Raw genomic sequence first — 10,303 nt, 5'->3', positions numbered from 1 at the left:
AGAGCATCGGTCAAGAGGTGATGGCGGCGCGAGCTGCGTTGGCGTCTCCCACGACACCCTCGACGTTCATTTCTCCGCCGGCACCCTCCACGTTCATGTCTCCACCGGCACCCTCCACGTTCATGTCTCCGCCGGCAACCGTGGATCTTGTTGCAGCGACGGTTCTGCCGACGGGGATCGCTGATGATGCGGCAATCATCGAGGTTGAGCCGCCCCTGACCCCGTTCATCTGATCAGTTGGCTTGGACCCCGAAGTTTCTTTTTGCAGCCGGAGACGGCGATTCGGTGGCCGTATGTTGGCCCAAACTTCATAATCGGAAACCTATTGAAATTTAGTGGTCGTGTGTTGGCTCAAACTTCATATTTGAAATCCTATTTTAATTTATATGTTTTTGTTTGATTTTTCAATTCAAATAATCTATTGGAGTTGTCGCCGGTGTGGGAGCAGCTCCCCCAAATGAAGGATGATGTACCGGCGCGCTCCCCGGCGCCCCTGCTGACGACTATATGGAACGCGTCGGTGGAGATACTCTTAGTGGAAGAATGGATATCTATTGCGGTAGGCCATTTCGGGGAATGAAGATGCTGTTAGAGCATGTCTAACAGGCCCCTTATAACCCGCCCACCCCGTAAAATTCCGGCGGGATACGGGGCATGCGCAGTTTGGACCGTCTAGCAAGCCCCGTATTCGGGCTGGCCCGTTTCGGCGGAATACGGGGCCCAGGAAATCCGCCCCGCCTCCCTCTACTTATACCAACCCCTCACTCGCAACCCTAGCTCCGCCGTCCGCCGCCGCCTCCCTAGTTAGCTCCGGCGAGAAATCCCTCACTCCCTAGCTCCGCATTTCGCCCCAGCTTCGGCATGGACGCACGCCGCCGCAGTACCGCCTCGCCGGCGAGCGGATCGAAGCGATCCCGCTCGCCGGACAACGTGGAGGATGCGTGGCGTCTCCAATGCAAGAGATCCGCCGCCGGGAGCCTCCGTGCTGCCTGCAGGTATGCCAGCGCCGCGTACGTCCCGCCGAAGCTCGTTGAGTTCGCGGCGGGCGGTCGCTGGTACAAGGAGGATCCGCCGCTCAAGCCGATGAGCGGCCCCGCCTTCGACAACTGGCGCGCCGAGTGGGAGCACCAACGCCGGGCAAAGGAGGCTTGGAACGTGACCATCGGGAGCACCAGCGGTGGAGGAGCTCCGCTCGCCGGCGAGGAGGGAGGAGGAGGACCCCGACTTCTTGAAGGCGATAGAAGAGTCCCTCAAGGACGACGCCGAGAAGAAGAGGGCGGAGGAGAAAGAGAAGGCGGCGGCCATCGCCGCCGTGAAGGAGGCGCAGTTGCGGGAGGTGGAGGCGGACGCGTACATCGTCGATCTCTCCGACTAGAAGTCGCGATCCATTTAGGATCGCGCATTTTGTATGTATATACGTTGATCCGCCTGTATGATCGACGAACTATGAATATGAACAAGTTTCCTGGGGTTTTAAATTTACGAATTTACGGGGTGAAATATGGGGTCTGCTAGACGAAACGGTGTATCGACGAGCACTTTTTTATACGAGGCGAAAAAATCGCGAAACACGGGGCAGAAAAGTAAGAGGCTGTTAGACATGCTCTTCTAATCTCCGAAAGACCGAAACATGAATAAATGATCTGTGTAGCTTATTCTTCTTTTGACTGCGCGCATACAAACAGGGCCATCTTGAAGTGGGCGGAGAGCTGCAGTAGTAGTGCAGTGGACAGTTTGAGAGTGGACATGAGCGGTGATGGCGCCACCCAGTTTTAGGTACACGGGGGCAGGCCTTGGGGCGGCATGGCAGCCAGGCGACGGGAGCCACGCACGGAATTCGGCAACGTGCAGTGGGCGACGGAGGGTGGAGTGCTTTGGGAGAATGGTGGTCCCAGCGCACCAGCAGTGTGTCGTAGTACTATGCATCTCACGGTATGATTGCTGCACCCCCATGGGGCTCTCACAGGCGTTTGGATTTTGGGCCGTCCGATCGAGCTGACGTGGAGCGATCCCGGCCGGCCGTTCCGTCCAGGGCGCGAGGCCCTCGCACGAACCCGCATTTTATCCATGGGTCGCTAAAAGCCCTCTCGGCCCGACGTCGCTAGCGCTCCACCAATCCCAGGACAGGACGTGGGGTGGTTCTCCCCAATCCCCGCATCGCCTCTCTTCCACCCGAGCCCTGATGGAGTCCTCCGCCGCCGCCGCCGCCGCCAGGGCCGCGCCGCAGCCGAGCAGCACAGCGGAGCCGATGAGCACGCCCAGCACCAGCCGCGCCGCGGGAGCGCGCCAATCGGGTGCATGGTCCCGCTCTTCTTCCGTCGCCTCGCCCCGGCCGCCCTTCTCGCGTCGCCGCCCTCTCCATACTCCCGGGCCAGGGGCGATGGTCGCCGAAGAGAGTTGGCGGCAGCGACGCTCCGCCTCACCATCCTCCCGGCCATCCTCTGCGCTCGCGCCGCCGCCCCTGCGTCTTCCTCAGCGCCGACGCCGCCTCCTCCTCAGCGCCGCCGCCCCTGCCTCCTCCTCAGAGCCGCCGCCCCTGCTCTCCTCTCCGCGCCGCCTCTACCGACCGCGCGCTTCAACCGTCGGCGGCCGATTTGCCCCTGCCGTTAGCAGCAGGTACCTTGCATCAACGCCTTCTCCTCCAATCTCTGAGAAGATACCCACAGTGGCAGCAACCAGTTACAGAGGTTGAGTTTCTTTCCTCTACATTCTTTCCCTTTCCTTGTTCAGAACCCTAATGTTTTGATTGACTAGATTCTAAATCTAGACCATATAATCTGATGTTGCTAAAATATGTTAATAATTAGATTTTTTTGACTTTTCTTGGTAATTGTTTTAGCCTAATTTTTTCAAGACAAAAAGAGAAACAAGGAACTGTGATGCACTTGATGTTTTTAAATAACGCCCCTCTGTCCAAAAGAGCACATAAATTATATAATCTTTGAATCACGAATTTGCTTTACCATTCACTTGATTACTAGGCTTTGCCTTCCTGTGCCTTTTGTTTGTTGATAATTCCTCCAAGAATTTTGTTCTTCAGGGCAAGCTAGATGGGATGAGGAATTCCTGATTTTAGAGAGAGAGCCATGTCATCATCCATGTTATAGAGAGGCACTATGTTTAAAGTCTGGGAATGTAAATTATTTCCTTGCAAAGATAGATATTTCCTCTTATTACGCTATGTTGTTTGTCTAGAAAAGGTACCATGTGAATTGGCATCATCATTTGCTTATACCTACAAGCTTTCTATCTAGCTCTATCTAGCAGGTTGCTTGTGATTGGAACCAAATCTGATATGCCCCGGAGTTCGAAATATTGCTTGGTTGGCTGCTTAACCGTTGCATCGTGGCAGTAAATATTGCTCAATTGTTGTGGACAGTTGAGAAAACACGTTTACCAGCTTGCGGTGATCGTGTATGACAGTATGAGGGTGTGCGCATACTCTGGCTCATGAGTTAGGGGGTTCATGCCTCCAACGCTGGCACCAGCGGCAAGTATATCTCTCAAGGTTCGTGACTTTACTTGCAACTTCTTCTAAACCAGTTGTTCCTATTTAAGTTTTACTCGTGTCATCATGGTTTGATACTTGATTGATTTGTTTCGTTGGTAAGAGAAGGTTGAGAAACCTGAGCAAGGACGGCCTCCTGGAGCAGCTTCCCATGCTGCTATAGTTGCTCTTCTAGCTCATCAGCTGCTATATTTTCCAAATAATCAAAATTAATTTCCGCATGTGATGCTTATAGATTAGGTAAATTCCCATACTATTACATTGAGCAGTTACTACCTTCTGCAGCTCTATTGTTTTTAAAATATGAGCAATGATAGGAGGGGGGATCAATCCCTTACGAGCACAATTTATTTTACCTCTGGACACTACCAGTTCATATATTAGGCACTACATTCTGAAAGCTGGACACTTTGAGCCGTTCATCATGAAACAATAATTTGAAACATCAGAATAGTTTTCTGTTCCCTTTGCCTTCTTTCGAGTTTATAGGTTAAAACTATCATAACTTTGTGCAGGTTTGCAACTTCTGATATCTTCTTCCGTTTAGCGTTATTTTTTTCATGTTCGTATTACTGCCTGGTGGCTGCTAATTAACCATGTGACCATTGTTTCCTCACATATAGATGAGCGCACATTAAATCTATGAAAGTAGATCTGCTGTTGTCTTCCAAGCTGTTGTTGGTGTTTACAATGGCTATATATATCAGAACTTTTTTATCAGTTGTTGGGAATTATGTCTGGTGTCTACAATAACTAAAAGTTTTGCCCGATTAGGAGTTCATTGTCACGGTGGTCGATTTGGTTTTGCCTTTGACCATTTGGATTTTTGGCATGTCATTAATTTGCTTTGCAGATTATTTGTGGTGTTCTCTTGTCTTCATGGAGTAACACAGGTGGTTGCTATGGCTGATCTCAAATGGAGCTTAGGTACCCAAATCCCTCTCTTTCCTTGTGATTCTCTCTCGATTTAATCCCTGCAAATGACAAATCCTTTTTGTTTGTGCATGTTGTGTTTGTTCGATAGAAATCCACGCAGTTGGTCTCGATTTTGTTTTATGCTCTTTTAATTTTTGTTGTTGAACAAATATGAAGAACCAAAAGTGGGTTGTTTTTCAAATTTAAGTTACTTATATTGCACCTTTTATTTATCGGAAAAAATGACTGCCTAACATTGATCTTCATTGAGAGATTTGGTGTATGTGATTGTATATATGCAATTTAACTATATCTAATTGCATGAGGATCGTGGCCGCCGCCATCATAGAGAAGGGCAAAAGTACATCGAGCCAAGGTAAACTTCCAGCCAGCCACCCCGAATGTATCCGGCTCAACAACTACTATATCTCCCAGAAGTTCTATCTTAACATCTTCACCTCCAGCTGTGTTGATTCTGGCCTTATCTGCCGCCTCACAACCTGTATGCTGCCACCATCATGAGATCAGGTGCTTGGGGATGAATCTCAACATCGCTGTTGATCTACATGTCCGTTTCCCTCTCTCTGGTTTTTTATGTGTGTGTGTGCGTTGGCTGATAATCCCCTTATTCCTTCAGCAGCTCAGAAAGTTAGTGGGGAACTGGGGATAAAAGGCTGAAGTGACAATGCTGATGCAGCCTGACACCACCGCACCAGGTACATGCACAGCGTTTTAGACTTATTTCTTGAATTGTGCGTCAAATATTGTATGACATGTAATGGTTGCGATTTATTCATGCTTGATTTGTGTTATTATGCTATGCTTCTGTCCACTGATTTATATCCGGTTTCTCCCTTTCTGGTGCACCTTTGCACTTTCTACTTTCCTGTGCCTTGAGAATTTGCTTCTCTAGAATTTTGCTTGGTATGGTTCCTCTATTCTTCCTTCCTTTTGCATGTTGTCATCTTACTGAAAATTGTTGCCTGAGAGCTACCTCGGGTGGTACATTTACTGCTGGATTATCCTCCTCTACTGTGAGTAAGCTTTAGGATCTGATGTTGGTTTTATACTAAAGTGGTAACCACCTTGCTCTTATGCTTAGCTAGATGTGCTTAGGTCTTCTTGCAGTCTACTTTTTTTTGTTTTACTTGCTGATCTTTACCTCGCACGGGCTCAAGTATTTTCTTTCTTGATGTGTTGGAAAAGTAGGCACCAAATTTTAACCGGGTTGTTTATTTTAGGTCTTCTTCCAATCTAATTTATGCTACTCAAAATCTGGCTTAAAATGCTCCCAATGACAGCTGAATGGTTGTAGTGTGCTAATTCCTGTGCCCTCACGTTCAGGTTTATTCTCCAATACCACTTTTTTTTTTGAATAGGCTTCCCAATCCATAGAGCATGATTTCAACTAACATACGTTTTCCCAAACTGAACCATCAGATGAGAGTAATATGCGGTCCTATGCCAATTTGTTTTGCTCAAAGTAATTAAGGGTTAATAAGGTGATAGACTAACAGAACTAGAATGGTTAGGGCATAGCAAGAACCGAACTTTGCAGTATATGTCTTTCTATCATTGTTATAAAAATTTCATATTACATATGTCTACAAATTTAATAGCTTGAATTTAATTTAAAATGGATAAAAAGGTGGAAGAGGAGGTGTCATTTATATGTGTGTTAAAGAAAGCAAAATACTGCAATCGAAAACTTCTTCTATGCCTAACCTTTAATCATTTTCACCATTATCCCCTCTTGTCATCTAGGTTATGCTTACAGAAAGTGAAACTTTTATATTCGAAGAAGATGTGTATGCTCAAGAGTTTGTGTTGCCACATCATATATCTATTGGTTTGGAGGTTCTCACATACTTGTGTTTTTTTCTTATCTCGCCTCTCTTGACACAGTTCATATCACTCTCACAGACAAATAGCTTACCGAGTAGCATTTTGTAGTATGAACTGTGCTCTGGTCCATCCAACACACATATTGCTGGTCCAGGTTCCCTTTCGCGAATTACTTAATTTTCTGTCAGAACAAGTAGTGCGATGGTCTTTGCTATATGTCAGCATTTTTGTTTGCCTTTGCATAGAATAGATTTTTTTATAACACTTATGTTTTCCTAGCTCTTTCTTCCAAATTATTAAATCACTATTGTTTTTTATGTTCTTTCAGGTTTATACCTAGAAGATGAATTAATTTAGACCCAAGAACCTACGTGAGGTGGACGGTGATGGTTCCATCCATGGAGGCATGGAGCTTGAGATCATTGTTGTCCAGGAGGGAGCCGGGCTCACCTGGTTCTTTTTTTTGGTCAACTGTGTCGTTTAGTTCGCGATCTCAGTGCGACGAATCAGCCATGCAAGTTGCACACTTATTTCAGGGTTTATATGGATTCATGTTCATGACTAAAACTACGATGGAATGCAAGCCTATAGGACTTGCGCGGTGTGCTGTTGTTCTAGCGGTCTCTTAGTTTGGATGGCTGTGTCTTGCGTTGGTTCTATTGGCTCTGTAGATCCTCTTAGTTAGTCGGCGTGCTATCAGATGATATGTAATCTGCTTATCTTTTCTATATGTCCTCTCTGCCATGGCTTTTAAAGACCATGCTGTGGCCTTTGGTGTTCACTTGTTTTTGTTGCTCTCGGCAGAATGAACAACTATTAGTTGGTATAATATATTTTTCTTATATATGTTTCCCTGGTGGTAAGTAAATGAATGTTCTTCTATTTGTAATTTTGTGTGGTTCGCTACATTTTTTAAAATCTCAGAAAATTTATTATCATTTTCCCTCCTACAATTAGTCTCACGGGGTCGTGCGCCAAGGCGCATATTAAAATCTAGTATGCATATGGTGGGTTCTGGGCGAAGGCGACATTGAGAGAACCCTGGAAACGTAGAGAAGAAATGAGCGGCTCAGGCAGGCCGAAAGGCCCAGAAGCGGTAGCGGCACCGCATGTCGGGCAACGGGCATCCGTTGGCGTGTCGTCCGTCACAAGTCAGGAAAAAGCAGACACGCACGAGCGCGACGTACGCGACGCCGAGAAGGTCGACAAAGCTTTCTGCTCCATATGACGTAAGAAAGAACACACACGCCGAGTTCATGGACGATGAATCGTAGAGAGGAGATGGGCAGAAGCCGCGTGCACGCACGGGTGGCATGGCAGGTGCCGACGAGCACGCCAACATCCAAGGGGCCACGCCGGCAGAGGATCGGTATGCGGCGCACGCGAACCACGCATCAATCTTAGCTAGGCCATCCGTCGGAGGCTTGTCCAGCGCCTTCACCCATGCGTGCAGTTTAGTCAGCCTGCGGGATATATATCATTCCCGATCCCTTCTGCGGCACCGCGACGCAACCTGGTGATCCTGTTCCCAAGTGGCGTAGGCGCGACGACGCGCGCGGTTTTGTCTAATACTCCCTCCGTGCACTGTTTTAGATATTTTTAAGATAGACTATATATATAAACTGAAAAGAGTCAAGGTATACATTAAAAGTAGACTGTATATAATTAAACAAAAGTGAGTGAACCTATGGGATGGCTAAAACGTCTTACATTTCTAGAGGGAGGAATTATATGGACGACAAGATATTAAACCCTCAATCTCCTCTCTACCTTTGCGTTTTCGTTTTTCCACGGCAAGATTCACCGAGATATCATAGGTGGTATCATGAATGCAAAAGACTGATGTAATACTAGAAAACTAGTTTTCTTTCTACCCAGGATCAATAGGTTGTTCGGCGTTTCTAGTCCATCTAAGATCATAGAAGTCAACACAGTAGAGCCGGGAACAACCTAGGGCTTCGGCTGGCCCTGGTCCCTCTGAGCGACGGCCCGCAAAGCTTCTGGTACACACGTCCGATGCTGATGCAAGGGCGTGCCACCTGACCTATACCTGGTCAGGAAGGTGATGGAGATGCCTCGCTTAGTTTCCTGCATGGCATACACGTAAACATTAAATACGAGCCTCGATCGGCTCTCAGGTTATCCTGTGAATCGGCTCAGGGAGCCGATCCACCCATGATTCGTACGAGGTGCACGAATATATGGTGGTCCTGCTTGATCAAGATAAAGCTAATGTGATCTACGACGATTTAGGGTTTTCACCGCATAATCGGATCATCCTACTCACGATTGGGCCTCGCGGCCACGCACGGTGATCGTAAGCCGATCCTAGGTAGGGCCTAAAAACCAACACGAGGTTGATCCCCGGAACATCCTGCCTAGGACTAGCAAACGACACCCTACGTGCCGCTGGATCCTCCAACCCTTTGTAAGGCCTAACTATTGCAGATATTAAACTAATCCTTGTAGAACAAGGAGCAACCGTAACGGATCAGATCTACTAAATAATGATCAAGCGGGGTGCCGCCCCTACACCTAAGATAGGTGTAAGGGCGGCTAGATATGCAAGGGTTGCACTACGATAGCATGTTATACGAAGAACTATGCTAACCCTAACACATCTATGATAACTACGTTGTTCGCCATCAAAAAGGCTTCAGTACGAGCAACGCATGAACAACATGAAGCTTCTGCTGCCTAGATCGCAAGATGCGATCTAGGCAGCATGATGCTTACCGGTAGAAACCCTCGAGACGAAGGAGTTGGCGATGCGCCGAGATTGATTGGTTGGTTGAACGTTGGTTGTTGTTTATTTCATAAACCCTAGATACATATTTATAGTCCAGGGGACTTTCTAACATGGGAACAATCCCCACCGTGCACGATACAAACTCTAACTTTTAACCTAAGATGCAATCTACTATAATTAAAGATACACGGGCAATCTAGCCCAAAATCTTCGTGCAAGGCCGCTTCAGAGATCTTCCACGTGTAATCTTCCAAGCCCATCTCCCTTACGGCCCACCTCCTGATTTGGCCAAAATCTGGTGATAACACATGCCCCCCTGGTTTTGGCAATGATAATTTCAAAACCACCCTGTTTTTCCTTCGAAGGGTCATGTCGTGGCACAGCAGACACTGCCGCAAAGATTCTTCATCATGATGCCCTGTCTTTCCAGCTTCTCTGCAAAATTCGATAGCTTTGGCATCACTTTCTCGGAAACTGCAATGGCATTAAATTTCCACCAAGCTTCTTATTATTTAACTGTGCCGATCGATTAGCCCTCTTCATCCCCTTCCTCTGTTCCAGCCATCGGCACCAAAAAACCCTCTTCCCCTGTAGCGATGTCTTCCTCTTCCTCTGTCTCCTCCGGCCTCTCCCTCCAGTCATTCTCTTCGAGCGAGCCGGAGTGGAACTCCGATCACGCGCCAGAGGGTGACCTGCCTCTGACCGATGGGGAAGAGGACCTCAAGTTCCTCATCGATGGGGAGCTGATAAGCGAAAGTGAAGACGACCTCCATCCTTGGGCGAAACCCACCTCCCCCGACGGGAAGGGGAAAGAAGTAAAGGAAGAGGAAGAAAAAGAGGAGGGCGGCCCCTCTTCCCCCGCTAAGCTTCTGCCGGCCAAGCGATTCCGCGCTTGGGCGGACAGCGAAGACGATGATGATGACGAGGAGGAAGAGTCCTCCTCCTCCATCGGGTATCCGCCGACCAAGCGCTTCCGCTCCTGGGCGGACAGCGAGGATGATGATGATGACGAGGAAGACGAAGCTCCGGCCAAGGGCTGGGTAGCAGCGACGAGGAGCTTCCTGGGAGCAGCGCTGATGACATCGACGACGGCGACGATGAGGACAGCGACGACTAGTAGAGTAGGACTAGTAGTAGCAGTGCACTAGGCACCAGATCCGTCTTTTGAGAGCCATCGGCTCTTTCTTGTAAAGCCGCTCCTTTGAATTAATGAAAATTGTTCTTTCAATTAATCCAATTTCACTCCTTCCGCTTGTCATACCAAGACCGATAACAACGTATCGGAT

General features: G+C 48.0%; 2 long non-coding RNA genes across 2 annotated transcripts; both read left to right on the top strand.

The window, feature by feature from the left end:
* Window positions 1-2,654: 2,654 nt before the first annotated feature.
* LOC127317377 (uncharacterized) lies at window positions 2,655-4,436 on the top strand. Its single transcript, XR_007861096.2, has 3 exons — window positions 2,655-3,508; window positions 3,617-3,748; window positions 4,362-4,436. It is a non-coding gene; the product is annotated as an uncharacterized lncRNA (long non-coding RNA).
* A 309-nt stretch (window positions 4,437-4,745) lies between these two features.
* On the top strand, window positions 4,746-7,114 carry LOC127317376 (uncharacterized). Its single transcript, XR_007861093.1, has 4 exons — window positions 4,746-4,799; window positions 4,888-4,951; window positions 5,061-5,139; window positions 6,597-7,114. It is a non-coding gene; the product is annotated as an uncharacterized lncRNA (long non-coding RNA).
* Window positions 7,115-10,303: the final 3,189 nt, after the last annotated feature.

The sequence above is a fragment of the Lolium perenne genome, chromosome 7 (assembly GCF_019359855.2).
Source record: "Lolium perenne isolate Kyuss_39 chromosome 7, Kyuss_2.0, whole genome shotgun sequence".
NCBI lineage: Eukaryota > Viridiplantae > Streptophyta > Magnoliopsida > Poales > Poaceae > Lolium > Lolium perenne.
This window is presented reverse-complemented; position numbering and strand designations above follow the sequence as displayed.